This window comes from Amblyraja radiata, chromosome 19 (genome assembly GCF_010909765.2).
Source record: "Amblyraja radiata isolate CabotCenter1 chromosome 19, sAmbRad1.1.pri, whole genome shotgun sequence".
NCBI classification, from domain to species: domain Eukaryota; kingdom Metazoa; phylum Chordata; class Chondrichthyes; order Rajiformes; family Rajidae; genus Amblyraja; species Amblyraja radiata.
In genome coordinates, this window is record NC_045974.1 from 2,193,488 (window position 1) to 2,210,044 (window position 16,557).

Here is a 16,557-nt window from a genome sequence, read left to right on the forward strand (position 1 = left end):
CTGAGTTGGATGATCAGCCATGATCATATTGAATGGCGGTGCAGGCTCGAAGGGCTGAATGGCCTACTCCTGCACCTAATTTCTATGTTTCTATCACATTCTTGACCAGTGCCTTGTGTCATTCTTGCATTGAATGTCAAGGGCAAGTGGCTGGACATTGGCATGGCCTTGCATTTTCTAGAACAATTGTTCATTGCTGCTCATTGGTCCTTGCCTCGATGCTGTCTAGATGTGGCTGTAGGCTGACATGTTCCGGTTCATTGCTGAGGATTTGTAATGAAGTTGAATGTTGTGCATCAGCAAACGTCCTCATTATAAAGGAAGTACTGTCAACAATGAAGTAGCTGAAGATGGCAGGGGCCAAGGACATTATCCTGAGGAACATTTGCAGCAATGTCCTAGGGCTGGGATATCCTCCATTGACCATACTTTGTTTGAGGTCTGATTCCATTTATTGGAAGGTTGTTCCTTCATTGCCTATTGACAAGAGTCTTACTGTCGCTCCTCGATACCACACTTTCTCTCTCACCTCACCACAGAAACCAAGCTCTTTAGTCCATGTTGGAACCAAGGCAGTGAGGAGCCGAGGACTGGTGTGCTCCTGACAAAATCCAATGCTGAGTAGGCTATTATTGAGTAAGTGCCACTTTGCAGCACGGTTGACAACACTCTAATGAATGACTAGGCAATAATTTTCTGCATTGGATTTCTCCTGCTTTTTGGAAACTGAACGTACAGTAGGTTGGCGATTTTCCAGTGTTGGGTGGTTGCCAGTGTGATGACTGAACTGGAACCGTTTAACTGGAGATGCATCTGGTTGTGGAGTGCAGGTATCCAGTACTATGGCTGGGCTGTTGCCTAGTCCCATTGCCTTTGTCCCAATTGTTTTCTGAGCCCACATGGAGTGCATTGAATTGACTGGGCGCAGCCTTCTGTGTTGGTGGGAATCTCAGCTTTGGGTCTCGACCCGAAACATCACCTATTCCTTCGCTCCATAGATGCTGCCTCACCTGCTGAGTTTCTCCAGCATTTTTGTCTACCTTCGATTTTTCCAGCATCTGCAGTTCCTTCTTGAACCACAGAACAGGATGTGAGGCCAGATACACATGCGCCGTCAGGAGGGGGAAATGCATTTGAGCTTCTCACCACTAGAGGGGATGCTACCTGAATGTCAAGTACAACTTGCAGTGAAGAGATTAGTGATTAAAGAGACCAAACATTCAAATGAACCCAGCGCTATTTCATCAGACAACTGCCGGTTTCATTCTATCAACATAAATAGTCGATAGTTTGCATCAGACTATTTCTTTCCTTAAAAGTGGGACCTTGGTGATGTGTGTAAATGCAAGTGTGCGAACTGAGTGCATCATGTGGTGTGAAGCACTGTCGTATTGTGCAAGATGCTAGTACTTGGAGACTTGCTGCTTCAATGAACGCTGTCCTGTTGAGAGCTCTGCCTCTGCTTACCTGCAAATGAAAGCAGTAACATAAAAGAGTCCTCAGAGCAACAAGCGTGACCTTTAAAGAAGCAGTGAGAAGAAGCACATCGTGGAGCCTTACAACAGGGAATAACCGTTGGGGACCTGGGGTGGAGGGTATTGCACCGAGGTGTTCCCTGCAACCTGTTTCTCTCGCGGTTCATAGACTCGCCAGCCGCCTGCCACTTTTGCGGGCTGGAAGAGTCTGTGTACCACGTGTACATGGAGTGCGTGAGGCTGCAGCCACTGTTTGAATATCTAAAGGGGCTGCTCCTTGCCTTCTGGCTGCATTTTTCACCCACCATCCTCATCTTTGGACATCCTGTGCGTAGGGGAGAGGGTAGGGCTGAAGATGTCCTGGTTGGGTTGCTCCTGGGCCTGGCCAAGCTGGCCATCCATGAGTCACGGCGCCAGACGGTGGAGGGCTCTACCCGAGCCGGCTGCCTGCCCCTTTTCCGGGGTTACGTCTGTGCCCGGGTGGGATTAGAAAGGGAATACGCCCTGTCTGCGGGCACCCTGAGGGAGTTCCGGGACTGCTGGGCTCCGCAGGGTGTTGAATGTATCCTCAATAAGGATTGTATCATAGTTGTATAGTAGTTTATTATTGATACATGTTTGTATTGTATTATGGTGGTGGGTTCTGGCTTGTTTTATTGTAATGTAAATATTATTTTTAATAATTGAATAAATTTTTTGATTAAAAAAAAAACAAAAAAACAGGGAATAACCGATGGAGTTCAATTGGGGAATACTTACAGTTAAACCTCCCCTCAATTGCTTCATCAAAGACCACCCTTCCATCACAAAGCAGAGATTGCGGCTGCTTGCTGACTACACTGGAATACTCAGCACTTGCTTGGAAGATTGCAACCGTACATTGAAAAGTGCAAGACAGGAACAAGCCCTTCAGCCCACGATGCCTGTGCCAATTTAAACTGCACACCTGCCTGCACAGGGTCCACAACTGTCCATTGCCTTCCTGGTTACATGTCTGCCTAAATGCCTGGTAAATGTTGCTATCGGAACTGCTTCCACCACTTTCGCTGGTTGAAGGCAACCAACTTTCCGTGTAAAAGCCTCTAAAATTATCCTTGGACCTTTTCAAGCTGCAGCCTGTAGTATTTGACATTTTCACCAACGGAAAAATACAATGCTGCCTACACTGAGTAGCGGGCTTTTATATCGTTCAAGAGACTACTCGCTCTAGCCACTAGGTGGGCTACATGATTAAGGAGAATCTCGTTGTACTCATGTGAGCTTTCCGTCAGAGACCTTCAGAGCTTCTTCACAGATAAATCTTCATAACACAATCTTTAGAATAATAGATTCTTTATTGTTGATGAAAAACAATAAGGTACATCCAACCTTCTTCCGACTCGTACACTATAATCTTCATCGAACTCCATCATATCGCTTTGAAGGTTAGAAAACTCCTCGTGTCTCCGTTACACTCCGCATGGTCAAAGGGTATGCCTTCCTCATGCTGGTCCAAAACTAAACTAAAAACTAAGCTTCTGCGCAAAAAACTCAGCTCCAAACACGTTCAAGAAGGAACTGCAGATGCTGGAAAATCGAAGATAGACAAAATTGCTGGAGAAACTCAGCAGGTGCAGCAGCATCTATGGAGCGAAGGAAATAGGCCGCGTTTCAGGCCGAAACCCGGGTTTCGGCCCAAAACGTTGCCTATTTCCTTGGCTCCATAGATGCTGCCGCACCCGCTGAGTTTCTCCAGCAATTTTGTCTAGCTCCAAACATTACCTAGAATACGTCCTAAATCCCACCCACATAATACCGGGCAGTCTAAGATTTAAAGACACATGCTTTAGCGGATGAATTATGACGATCAGTTTGTTTGAAAATCATTTATTCCCAACTCTCTGATTACAATGATCATAAAACACAACCGACCACGACGGTGGTCCTGGAACGACTGGCGGGCAAAGCCCAGAAACCGCGCTAAAAACCCGACCCCTCCCAGAGTCACGTGCGCGCGGCTTCGGACCGCAGGGTTCGATGCTGACGAGCACCAGTAGGTGCCGCTACAATGCCATCATTAATGACACACAAAATAAGCCAAATGGCCACTACACCCAGTCAATAGACAATAGACAATAGGTGCAGGAGTAGGCCATTTGGCCCTTCGAGCCAGCACCGCCATTCAATGTGATCATGGCTGATCATCCCCAATCAGTACCCCGTTCCTGCCCTCCCCATATCCCCTGACTGCTATTTTTAAGAGCCCTAGCTAGCTCTCTCTTGAAAGCATCCAGAGAACCTGCCTCCACCGCCCTCTGAGGCAGAGAATTCCACAGACAGACTGTCTGTGCCTTCGACATTATATATGCTTGTATCAGGTCTCCCTGCACCGTCTGACACTCCAGAGAAAACACTCCAAGTTTGTCCAGTCGTTTAAGAAGGAACTGCAGATGCTGGAACAATGGAAGGTAGACAAAAATGCGGGAGAAACTCAGCGGGTAAGTTTCACCCGCTGCCTCACCCGCTGAGTTTCTCCAGCATTTTTGTCTACCTAAGTTTGTCCAGCCTTTCCGTTTAAATTTTCGTGGCCTCTTTTAGCTTTCACTGATTCCCACTACATTATTTCCTGCCCTTTATATTTCTCACGGGTCAACTTCATAATCTTTGCAGATGCTTCATTTTTCTACAAGATGATAGACACCACTAGAATAGATCACTTGATTGCTGTCACTATTCTCTGAATGTTACTCCTACATGCTCCACTTTCGGCACAAAAGCTGTGCCTGTTTAAAGAGGTGGACACCTGCACACTCTGAAATATAAATACACTCAGAATCTTGCCAGTGCGGGAAACTCTGAAAGAAGAAGAAATAATCATTTCATATGGACCTGTCCATGGTCTGACGGAGAAGTATGCTTGGCCCCATTAGATTGTGCTTAATTCAAACTTAAGCTCTACTTTAGCCAGCCCAGCATGACAAAATAGTTATGAATCTACAATCATTGTCTCACGGTATACTCAGCGAGCATTCTTCAGATACACACGGAGGCATAAGCCTGAAAGATTTGATTTCTGCTGCCAGCATTTCAGAACTTTGGAAGGAACTGTCATCATCTTATCCGTCCTATAGAATTTAAATCTTCTTATCGAGTCCACATCACAAGATTAGAAATTGTCCAGCCAGAGCTGAACACATTTCTCAGCATCTGCATACAATGATGTCTTTCGCTTCTTGTGCATAGTGGTGCAAAGATTGGTGGAAACAGGGTTTTGATGAATGCTCTTTCGTTGACCCCAGGAATTCAATAATAACCCCTTTTGGTTGAAGGCATCGCCACCACAATATGTGTTTAAGAAGGAACTGCAGGTGCCGGAAAATCGAAGGTACACAAAAATGCTGGAGAAACTCAGCGGGTGCAGCAGCATCTATGGAGCGAAGGAAATAGGCAATGTTTCAGGCTGAAATCCTGAAGGAAATAGGCAACGTTACGGGCCGAAACCCTTCTGGGTTTCGGCCCGAAACGTTGCCTATTTCCTTCGCTCCATAGATGCTGCTGCACCCGCTGAGTTTCTCCAGCATTTTTGTTTACCTTCCACCACAATATGCTTTCCCGATGGCTGGTTAGCACGCAACAAAAGCCTTTCAACTGACAATAAAATAAACTGAAGTGATGCATTCACTACAGCCTGTTCTCCTCAGATCCTCTGTTGAAAACTGTCACCCGTACCCATCACAAATATTCAACACTTTACCCCAATAATAATCACCACTCATTAAAAAAAACTGCAACCTTTTCCCCAGACTGAGTAGATTTGCAGAGCTCAAAACCCGATGAAAATTACTATCACCACCTGGGCACCGCGGGGGGGTGGAATGCATCCTTGACAAGGATTGTAACATAGTTGTTGAAGAGTAGAGCATTTAAGAATATTTGTTTAGATAGTTGGGTGATTTTGTATTATGGCGGTGGGTTTGTTTGGTATTGTTTGCAATAATTGATCAAATCTATTTTTGTTTTGTTTTTAAATCACACTATGGCTGGACTGCTTCTCTATTCCAAGCAAAACACAAAGTGTTGGAGCAACTCAGCTGGGCAGGCAGCATCTGAGAAGGAAAGGGATGGGCAATGTTTGAGGTCAGAGCCCTTCGTCAGACAAATAACAGTCCTGTTCATCGCCAACTCATAAATACTACTTACAATTGAGGCCAATTCATGCCAAGAAATTAATGAGTTGCTGGAACTGCACCCAAAATCATTCAGATGCTCTACAGGAAGTGACAAGAGTTGAGCTCTAATATCAGATAAGAGAGAGTTAGATAGAGCTCTTAAAACTAACGAAAATAGTAAGATTAAACGAGAACTTACCAGTTTGAAGTTTGATCGTTATTTTATGAGGAGTAACGTTGAGGAATTACGTGACGAACCCCGCCAGGACGCATGCGTGTCATTCTTCAAAGCAGCGGTGTGAAATCACAGATAACTGTAATGACTAAACATAGTAAGATTAGAGAAGATAATACCAGTTGAGTATATGATCAACGGTGGGAGCGGAGGGCACGTAATCCCTCAACGTTACTCCTCATAAAATAACGATCAAACTTCAAACTGGTAAGTTCTCGTTTAGTCTTACTATTTTACTTCGGAGTCACGTGAGTGACTACGGGAAGATTTTAAAGCTCTGTGATTTCATGCCGTGGAAACGAGTCCATGCATCACATCTGCCTTGATTATGGGGAGAATAGTGTTAACATCATTAGACATCAATACGATATTGAAAACCCAACGATAAATATATTAACACCAAATTATAGCCCCTATTTATGGGGTAAATTATATTACAGAACTTAAAATTGTTTCTGCAAATGTTCCAGGTTCAATGACTGGTTTGTTATAAAATCGTTGGAAAGTTTTCTCCGTTGACCATCCTGCTGTCTTGAGGATTTGGTCCATAGGAACATCCAACTTCATAGCTGCCGATGTAGCTGCAGCCCTGGTGGAGTGAGATTTAAAAATGCTAGTGTCTACTCCAGCCTTTATTAGGACCTGTTTTAGCCATCTAGAGATGGTCTGGACTGTCACTGTTTTGAGTGGCTGTTTGTAGCTGATTAAAAGTGACAATTCTTTCCCTCTGATGATCTTAGTATACTCCATATATAATAGTAAGTGTGTTACAATACAGAGACGATCATCTGTCGGGTAGGCCCTGAATTCTGTTTTTAGGCCTGCTGACCCCTGTCTGTTTTGTTTGACTAATTCATTGATGTGAAAAGTTAAATTTCCAGATGAAATAGTCATGTTGTCCAGCCTTAGTTTCTGTAGTGACTGGACCCTATGTGCCGTGACCAAGGCCATCAGCATGACTGTTTTCATAGTCAGTTTCTGTAGGGACAGAGCTGTAGCTGGAGACCAGTTTCTTAACATGGTCAGTACAATGCTCACATCCCATATTTGGGAGTACCTGGTTCTTGGGGGATTAACATTAAAAATGCCCCTCATGAGTTTGGTTACCAGGGTATGTCCCAACAGAATGCCGCTCTGTTCCTTACCACAGGTATGTTGACAGAGCACTTCTGGCACAGTTGATGGCACTATGACTGAGCCTCTCATCGTAATGGAGGCTTGCCAGGAATTCCAGAACAGACGGGATGTTCATAGATCTGTGGGTGATGTTTATTGTTGTGACAGTACTTCCCATTTCTTGATGACACCAAGTACTGTTTTTTGGTGGACTGTCTGTGGGCCGCTGAAATAATATCCACTGTTCGGTCCGTCAGTCCCAGGTGTAGTAGAGGTGCTTTCAAACTCTACAAATTAATAGGTTTATATAATTATGACATGGGTAACTTCCCCTTGTTGCGGGATGAACCAGTAAATTAGGTCTATGATGGATGGTGATGCATGGTTCTAATACCATGTCGAGTATCACCGGGACCCATGGTTGAGTAGGCCAATCGGGTACTATCAAAATACCAGACGCGGAGTCTTGCTGTATATTCCTAAATACCCGACTGATGAGGCAGAAAGGAGGGAATGCATAAATAAACAATCCCCCAATGCAGCAAAAATGCATCTGTTGCCACTGCCCCAGGTTCTGGTTCCCATGAACATAATTCGATAGCTGGTGTGAGCCTGGATGCGAATAGGTCGATATCTGGTGTTCCATACCGTGCTGTAATTTCAGCAAATACATTTTTATCCAACATCCATTCAGTGTTTTCATTGAATTTGCGTGACCTGTTGTCTGCCACTAAATTTAGTTTACCTGGTAAGTAGGTAGCCGATATCCAAATATCTCTCTCTGGATACACTATTGCCAAATTGTGTTGGCCAGATTGTCACATAATGTCGATTTGTTTCCACCCATATGGGTGATATATGCTACCACGGTGGTGTTGTCAATTTGTAGTCTAACATGCTAGTGATATAACCCAGAACAATATGACTTAAGGCCATGGAATGCACTTAACATTCCCAGGTAGTTTATGCACAGTGTTTGTAATAATGATGCCTCCTGTGCATTCCACCTCCCCCACAGCTGGAGATGGAATTGGTAGCACCCCATCCAAGTGCACTGGCATCAGTTTGTAGTTCCATAGACGGGTAGCTGATAATGTTTGGATTGGAACAATGCCTAATGTTATTTTTCCACCATTTTAGTTCCATTATGGCCTCTGTTGGTAGCTTCATTGGTCTGTCAAAATGACCACCATAATTTTTGAGTGCTCGTATTTTAGCCCTCTGTAATTTTTGATAATGTAAAGGTCCGATTTGTGTGACTGGAAACGCAGCCACTATAATGCCAATTATTCTTGCTACCAGTCTGATGGATGGTTTTGTGATGTCAATGATTTTGCTGCAAGCCTCCATGAAGGCTGTAACCTTTTCTTTCGGCAAAGTCACTGACATGTGAACTGAGTTAAGGGTGAACCCCAGATGATCCATTGTGTTAAATAACATCTGTGGTCACCTCTAATGGGTACTGTATAGTAAGCATCTTTTAAAACGATGCTTGCCATGTAGTAACCTAGGAAATCAATTGCTTAGCAGTAACAAAGGTTTCCATCTAGTAATGAATATATAGTACGAAAGTATTTAAATTAGTCAAATCTATGATGATGCGGCAACCACCATCTTGTTTATGATAAAGATTTTGGACTTGAATTCCTGTGATTCGTGTTGGGTTTCCTCCATTACTCCTTTTTTATATGGCCACTGTAGTTCAGCATGCGCTTTTGATTTTCCTTTGCCTGTAAGCATGAACATTCGGTTCGGTACATGCTGATCTGGAGGATTATGTTTTTGTATAAATTCTATGGTATAACCCTATACTTCTGAAAATATAAGTGTCGGTAGTTAATTTATTCCATGCATCCAGATAGAATTGTAATCTTCCACCAACCTCGTAAGGAACCAGACCCACCTACCTCCATGGTTACTATTGGTAGGGTTGTTACTTTTTCGGCATCCTCCGTGGACGTTGAGGCGCCGGTGTCTGGATCTGTAGTTGGGTCGGTGTTGAGGGTTAGCGCATTCCCCAGGAAGGCCGGTCTGGGCCATGGCCTAAAAAGACCGATGTTGAGTGTTCCTGGCCTTTGAGCTTTCACCAGTTTGTCTTGGCCGACTGGGGTGCTTTTTCCTGGCCGAAGTAGTTTTTAGACGTTGCTTTAATGAGCCCCAGGGTTTTACCCTCTTCGTCAAGTTCTTTTACCTGTTTTGATAAGTTGCCTCCAAATAGTAATATTGGTGGTTTCGAGGTTCCAGGTTTGCTTAGGCCTGCAAATTAGGGTCTAAAGCCGGTTGGATGGCACTTCTTCCTAATGCTGTTTACTCGTATTGGTAGTTGCAAAATAAAGCCAGTGCATCCTGGGGATCTTGTGTCATGTCTTTTTTGTTTATTGTGCAGGCGAAAACCGTAATTCCCGCTGTTAGGACTTTCAGAACTTTCTGTAGTTTCAAGTACCTGGCTCTGATTGAGGCTCCGACATGTTTTCAAATACACTGGTTGACACTGGGAACATTCAGTGTTTTGCAGTTCCCTGGTGGTAAGTGTCTTGCTGTGGTGTCCAATAATGCCTGTCCTTATAGCTGGTTGAATGACAAGTAGTCGATACTTGCAGCTATTTTAGGTTCCAGGTTTTGGCCAGTTTGGTCGGGTTGAATAAACTGGGACACCATATCCAATAGGTTTTCTTGCACCCCATGTGCACTAGGGGTATGTTCTGCACCCCTCTTCAGGGTCAGCCCAGAATCGACCCCCTGTACTCCCCTCTGATGAGGGAGAAACACTGTGCAGCCCTACAAGAGGTACTGCTGTAGGACTTACTAGCTGCCCACTGTGACTAGTCTCCATCTCCTGGAGCCTGTCACTTTGGAGTACTTGCTCCAACGTTGCTCCAACCGGCTCCAATGCGCACGGGCACTGGCCGTCGCGGCTGCTCCTGAAGTCGCTCCTGCAGCTGCTCCAACCGGCTCCAATGCTCACGGGCACTGGCCGTCGCGGCTGCTCTTGTTCCCCGCTCCCAGCCGCTCCAACCGGCCCCAATGCTCGCGGGCACTGGCCGCTCACGGCTATTCAGAGTCGGACTCATCGGAGTCAACGACTCTGTTAGTTTTTTGCTTCGCTCTACCGCCCGGCCGTGGCTGCTGCTGCCGGCTGCCCGCAACTCCGCGGTTCTCCCCCGCCAGCTTTTTCGCAGCCTTCGTGGATCTGGTGCATGTCTCCACCTGTAAGGTAAGTGGAAGGAACGCAGAGTCTCCTTACCTGCTGTTCCCGGCTTTCAAATTTTGCCGCTAAGGGGAACGTCGTTCCCCCTGCTGTGACTCGTTGCAATGCGTGTAGCGATATGACACGCATGCGTCCTGGCGGGGTTCTTCACGTAGTCACTCACGTGACTCTGAAGTAAAACAACGGATAAAGCAGGAAAGGGGTGCTGATTCTGGATGATCAGCCTTGATCATATGAATGGCGGTGCTGGCTTGAAGGGCCAAATGGCCTACTCCTGCACCTATTTTCTGTGTTTCTATGTTTCTAGCACTGCTCTCCCTCTCCCAGCCAATGTCATCATGTAACAAGCTGTCTTTTATATGTATCATAAAGCATTTATCAGGTCCTAGAAGGGGAGATGATCGGTCCCTGAATAGGATCTTCTGAACATCTATTGGTATAGAATGGGGAAAGAACAGTTTCTTTGTTTAAAATTGTTGCTATAGTCTTTCAATGTTGTAAATAAGTTGTAAACTCAATGCTTCAGTTACCACGTGTTATGAGAGAGAATTCCGAGCTACATTTGTCTGGATTCATGCAGAGCTACACAACAAACATTTTGTTGATACATGAATATTTGTACATGTATATTAGATATTGATTTGCCACTTTAACCTTCTAATGTAAATCTCCACCTTGGTATCCAGACGATAAGCAGAGGTTAGAGTGAAATAATAAGTAGACAGTTTTATGCAACCCATTTGTTTTGACAACCTTTAATTGTTTCTTAATGGTTTGTAAAGCCTTGCGTTTTGTGACTCTCTTAAAAGATGCAAACCGAGAGTGACTAGTCGGGAGACTTTAATCAATCGATCCGTTGAAAGACATGTACAGTAAAAGGAGCATTTAGCTTGGTATTTTCCAGCTTGAGCTTATATCTGTATTGTTTATTTGACAGATAGATAGCTTTGACAATTGCTTGGCTTGACTGTGACAGCACTTTAGAGAGAAACACGTCTCAGTATTGAATTCTCAGCAACGCAGTTATCGACTCTCTACTATTGACAATGTAACCCCATCCTGGCTTCCTGCTATGCTAAAGAATGTTTTGACAAAAACTATTGGCTCTGCACTCCATCCACTCTTGTCAACTTTCTGTATAAAAGACAAAAGATTCCACTGGTTTGTCTGCAATCCTTCAATTTAATTTCCAGCCTGTGCTTGATAAATAAAGATGTATTCCTGTGTGCCTGTGGCTGTGACATCTTCTCCAGGAGATTTTAATGTTACTTTTCTAATCCTTTCCTTTCATTAAATTCATTTCATACATTGTGCGCCCACTGGCAAGGTGATCAATAATCACATGTCCTCACCTCACAGCCCTTTGTCTCCTTTTCATCCCTGGCCTTTGTCCACACATCTACCCCCTCACCTGTCACTCCACCTATTAGTCGCCAGGCTTTGTCCCATCCCAACTCTCTCCCCCCACCACTATCAGTCTGAAGAAGGGTCCCGACCCGAAACATTGCCTACCCTTGCTCTCCAGAGATGATTTGCAAGTGATAGGAGCAGAATTGCGTCATTCGGCCCATCAAGTCTACTCCACCATTCAATCATGGTTGATCTATCTCTCCCTCCTAACCCCTCCTCCCCATAACCTCTGACACCCGTACTAATCAAGAATCTATCTATCTCTGCCTTAAATATATCCACTTGGCCTCCACAGCTTTCTATGGCAAAGAATTCCACAGATTCACGAGCCTCTGATTAAATAAATTCCTCCCCATCTCCTTCCTAAAAGAATGTGCTTTAATGCTGAGGCTGTGACCTCTAGTCCTAGACTCTCCCACCAGTGGAAACATCCTCTCCACATCCACTCTATCCAAGCCTTTCACTATTCTGCACATTTCAATGAGTAACTTCAACACTTTGTGTTTATTACACATCTCGAAATGTCTTGAGAGAATGTGGTGTGATCTGCTTTTTTGAACTGTTGCAGTCCTCCCGGTTAAAACACTGCCACACTTCTGCTTGGTTGGGCGATTCGGTGTGTACATCCAACAACAGTGAAGGAATGGTGATGCAAATGAAAATCAGGATGGGTGTGTGACTTGGAAAACAACCAATGTAGAAGAAGGTTTGAAAGTGATGCTTCCATGGCTTATGACCCTTGTGCATCCTGATGATAGAGTTTGTGGGTTTGAGGTCAGGCAGCATCTGGGGAGGGAATGGATAGATGACATTTTGTGTCGGGACCCTTCTTCGGACTGGTCCTTGGTGGATGTTAGGTCGGAGAAGTCCTGACCTGAAACATCGTCTCTCCCTAGATGCTGCCTGAGTTCCTCCAGCCTTTTGTTATTTGCTCAAGATTCCAGCGTCTGCAGTCTCTTGTGTCACCATTGAGAAATATTCTTCAAGATTAAATGTGCTACATTAATATAGATTATTGTTGTTTCCATTGTCCTGGCACACTTTAAACAATGAACCTGAAGTTTGAACAATGAACTTTGAACAAGAAACCATGCAGTCACATAAATGATCACTGCAATGTACAATATTCCCATCTGCTGCCCACATCTTTGCTAGTTGTAAGAGTAACTGAGGGTGACATTCACTTAGCTTGCTCATTCCCGTTGCAAGAAGGTGCTCTCTGGTGATATCTCAAATGAAGATCTAATGTGAGAATGACAGTAGCAGCCTCCAGTAATTACAGCTTGATTCAGTTAAATATTTCAGCTCCTTGTGAATCCCAAGCAGACTTGCCAGTCATAAGCAGCTGGATCTGGAGTGCAGACATATTAGCGAGACAGTCACTAGTGTCATATGAAAGTAATTTAACTACAGACAAAAACGAGTGAGCATCAAGCTGGTAATTTTTACCACTCAATAAGGCACCATCTGTCATTCCATTAACTGTTTCTTTGTGGTAATAACAGTGATCTTCATTGCATCTGTTCATACATATTTACGTTTTCTATCTCCTCCAAGGTTGAAGGGAAGAGAAACGACATCATATTTGTTTAGTGCCACAAAAATGGTTGAGGGATCAGTACAATAAATCTTACAGTATATCGGCCAAAAGTGTTTCCATTAATACATAACACAGGTTCCAAACAGTCACCATTTAAAACACATGGTTGAGTAATTTCATCCCATTGGTACAAAATAAACCTTTGTGACTTTCTGCATAGGGGAAGCTGGCAATATTCCCCCCCTTCTATGAGGACCTGTGCTCAGGGGAGTAGCACAGTGCACAGTGGGTAGTGCCACTGCCTCAGTGTCAGGGACCCCGGTTCCATCCTGACCTCGGGTGCTGTTTGTGTGGAGTTTGCACGCTCTCCCTGTGACACCGTGGCTTTCCTCCGGGTGCTCCGGTTTCCTCCCACATCCCAAAGACGTGCGGGTTTGTAGGTTTATTCGTCTCTGTAAATTACCCCTAGTGTGTAGAGAGTGGATGAGAAAGTGAGTTGACATAGAACTAGTGTGAATGGCGTGGCTCGATGGGCTGAAGGGCCTGTTTCCAGGCTGTATCTCTAAAACTAAAAACACAAAAACTGAAAGTGGAAATTCTGATCACAGAGCATGAGAAATGAAAGCTGCATGGTAGTAATCCACCCTGCGTGGAACCCAAAATATAGTGTGTTCATTTCCTCCACTGACCTGCTGAGTTCCTCCAACACGTTATATTTTGCTCTTGCATTTCCATTTCCATGTATCTCCAAAGCCTTGATGGCAAATCCAACCATAGACCAGGAAGCATTCTTTGACAAAAGTGCTGGAGAAACTCAGTGGGTGCAGCAGCATCTATGGAGCGAAGGAAATAGGCAACGTTGAAATGCTTTGAAACAAAATGTTTCTACTAAGGCAGCCGAATGATTAAATAACAACAACCAAAGTGATGCACGCAAATAGCAAAGTGGCAAGCAAGCAATAGAAACCTTAATGGTCCCTCATCCTGCATTCCGCTGGGAAACAAGCAGAAAGGTCACTTGTCACTGAAGTAATTACTTGGTTTGTATTCGACTGAATAATGGAGCTGGCTACAGAAATTGCCTGAAGCCTGTCGTGTTGACAAGGTGAGGAGTCTCAATCCATTAATTCATTTGCTCAAGAAAGGCAAATTGAACTGCATAAAAATGGAGTTGTTGGTTCAGTCTTATTTGTAGTACAGTACTGTGAATAGTTTTACTTCAGGTGTATATTAAAATTGAATTTGTCCACTATGGGCTCAGGTCCAATTTTTTTTTTGTCAATGTGTAGGAAGGAACTGCAGATGCTGGTTTAAACTGAAGACAGACACAAAAAGCTGGAGTAACTCAGCAGGACAGGCAGCATGTCTGGAGAGAAGGAATGGGTGACATTTCGGTTTGAGACCATTCTTCAGAAGAAGAAGTTACTCCAGCTTTTGGTGACTATCTATTTTTTGTCAATGACTGGTCCATAATCCTTTTGTAGATTTGGCTGCCATTGCCTGTGATTAATTCATAGATGAGCATTACATTGAGTGTTCCAGATATCTCTTTCATTTCTGTCATTTTTGTTCTTTTGCCAACGTCTGCAGCTGGGCACTCAATGAAAGAATGAGAGATTACATTCAGACTGATAGGGAGGATATCAGTATAAATTAAATGACTATACTTGCGGATAAATAAAACAGCATAAATAAAAAATTCTCAGCTGGCCATGGAGCAGCTGTGCAATGAGAAACAGAATCTACATGTTAGGTCAACATACCGATTGCATTGATGTGTTTAAGAAGGAACTGCAGATTGCTGGGAAATCGAAGGTAGACAAAAATGCTGGAGAAACTCAGCGGGTGCAGCAGCATCTATGGAGCGAAGGAAATACAGAGGAATCTGAGAGGCAACTTTTTCACACGGAGGGTGGTGAGTATATGGAACGAGATGCCAGAGCAGATAGTTGAGGCAGGTACTATAATGAAATTGAAAAAACATTTGGATATTTACTTGTATAGGAAAGATTTAGAGGGATGTGGGCCAGTCGACTCCAAGATGGCGGCGCGCACAGTCGCAGTGGCTCGAAGCTCTCCCTTTCGGTGCTTTTTTTGTGTGTTTTTGTTTGTATGTCTGTTTGACAATGTTACGTTTTGTCGTGCGAATCTCACCTTCAGCCGACAGGATCTTCTGATTATCGGATTACAGTGTAAACAGGCAGTTAAGTGTGTTTTTCTGCATTCACGCAACATACCGGAGGAGATAGCCAGGACACCGGGCTCTCCGTGGATTGTTGTGGGCCCCAGCAAGCGCCGGAGACGGAGGAGGCACAGGAAGCAAAAGCGTGGTCGCCGGTCCGGACTACTCGCTAGGCTAAGGCAACAACAACATAAACCACCGCTACCCAGCATCATTCTCACCAAAGCCAGATCTATCACCAACAAAATGGACGAACTAAGACTACAGGTCGCCGCAAATAAATTAATCGCGGACAGTTGCATTCTGCTAATAACAGAGACGTGGCTACACGCACTTGTACCGGACGGAGCCATTGAGCTAGCAGGCTGCACAGCATTTCGCTGGGATAGAAAGAAAGACACCGGTAAGGGCAAAGGAGGGGGGTTATGCATCTACGTTCACAACAACTGGTGCACAAATACCACAATCATAGACAGACACTGTTCTGCTGATTTGGAGTACCTGATAGTTAGATGCAGGCCTTTCTACCTTCCACGTGAGTTTACCGTGGTCATAGTTACAGCTGTGTATATCCCACCGGATGCTAATGCTAGCATAGCCCTAGGGTTTCGTCCCGAAACGTTGCCTATTTCCTTCCGGGTTTCGGCCCGAAACGTTGCCTATTTCCTTCCGGGTTTCGGCCCGAAACGTTGCCTATTTCCTTCCGGGTTTCGGCCCGAAACGTTGCCTATTTCCTTCCGGGTTTCGGCCCGAAACGTTGCCTATTTCCTTCAGGGTTTCGGCCCGAAACATTGCCTATTTCCTTCGCTCCATAGATGCTGCCGCACCCGCTGAGTTTCTCCAGCATTTTTGTCTACCTTCGATTTTCCAGCATCTGCAGTTCCTTCTTAAACACTCCTGCTACAAAGCTGTGAATTGCGTGTGACCTTTGAACAAAAAAACTATGACCCACAGATTTCTCCTGCTTCAGCTGTTTACAAATTGCCTGACAAAATAAATGGGAAATATTCCAAGCACCAGACACCTTAAGCAATATGGACATTTTTGTCTACCTGCGATTGCATTGACATTCCTCTGAACTAGGCTCTGATGACGTGAACAATCTGAAACATGATCCCTTCTAACCGTGCTTTAGCATCCACTCTTGCATGCTGAGCAGTGAAAGCCGCATGAAATGAACAGGGTTGAATGAAACTACAATCGACCGTCAGTCCTGGCGCAACCATCAGTGAATGAAATGGAA